This window comes from Penaeus monodon, chromosome 21, assembly GCF_015228065.2.
Source record: "Penaeus monodon isolate SGIC_2016 chromosome 21, NSTDA_Pmon_1, whole genome shotgun sequence".
Taxonomy (NCBI): domain Eukaryota; kingdom Metazoa; phylum Arthropoda; class Malacostraca; order Decapoda; family Penaeidae; genus Penaeus; species Penaeus monodon.
This window is the reverse complement of record NC_051406.1, coordinates 20,902,965-20,903,403: the sequence shown is the minus strand read 5'-3', so window position 1 is coordinate 20,903,403 and position 439 is coordinate 20,902,965. Positions and strand designations below refer to the sequence as shown.

General features: G+C 31.7%; 1 protein-coding gene across 1 annotated transcript in view; it reads right to left on the bottom strand.

Moving 5' to 3' along the window:
* LOC119586337 (ubiquitin domain-containing protein 2-like) overlaps positions 1-439 on the bottom strand; it is a gene marked incomplete in the record, with an annotated part of 10,562 nt that overhangs the window by 1,070 nt on the left and 9,053 nt on the right. The window contains 1 exon segment of the mRNA XM_037935050.1: positions 1-439.

Here is a 439-nt window from a genome sequence, read left to right as displayed (position 1 = left end):
TTCCTTAAAGATTAAATCCCCCTCCAAAAATCTTTTTAAAAAAGGCATTTCCCTCAATACATTCTGAAATTTTCAGCTGTGTGTAAGAGATACAGCACCTTTCAGGTCACTCCAGTGCATATCTCCCACTTCATCAAATATATCATCCTAAAACCAAGAATAAATTGTAAATGTTATCAATTTTATCAATATAACCATGATTGTTTCTTAATCTCCAGGTTAACACTCTACCAGTTTCCTCTCTTTTAGTCATACAACCCTTAAAAAAGATTGCTTTTGGCCTTTGCATCTGATCTGCTTAGAAGAAAATTCAAAGAGAAGGGAAAACATAGAAAGATATAAACGAAAACGAAAAGATATAAAAACACATCACTCTACCATGACCTGGTACAGACAAGTAAAAATTAAAGTATAACAAATAAACAATCTGTAATTTTGA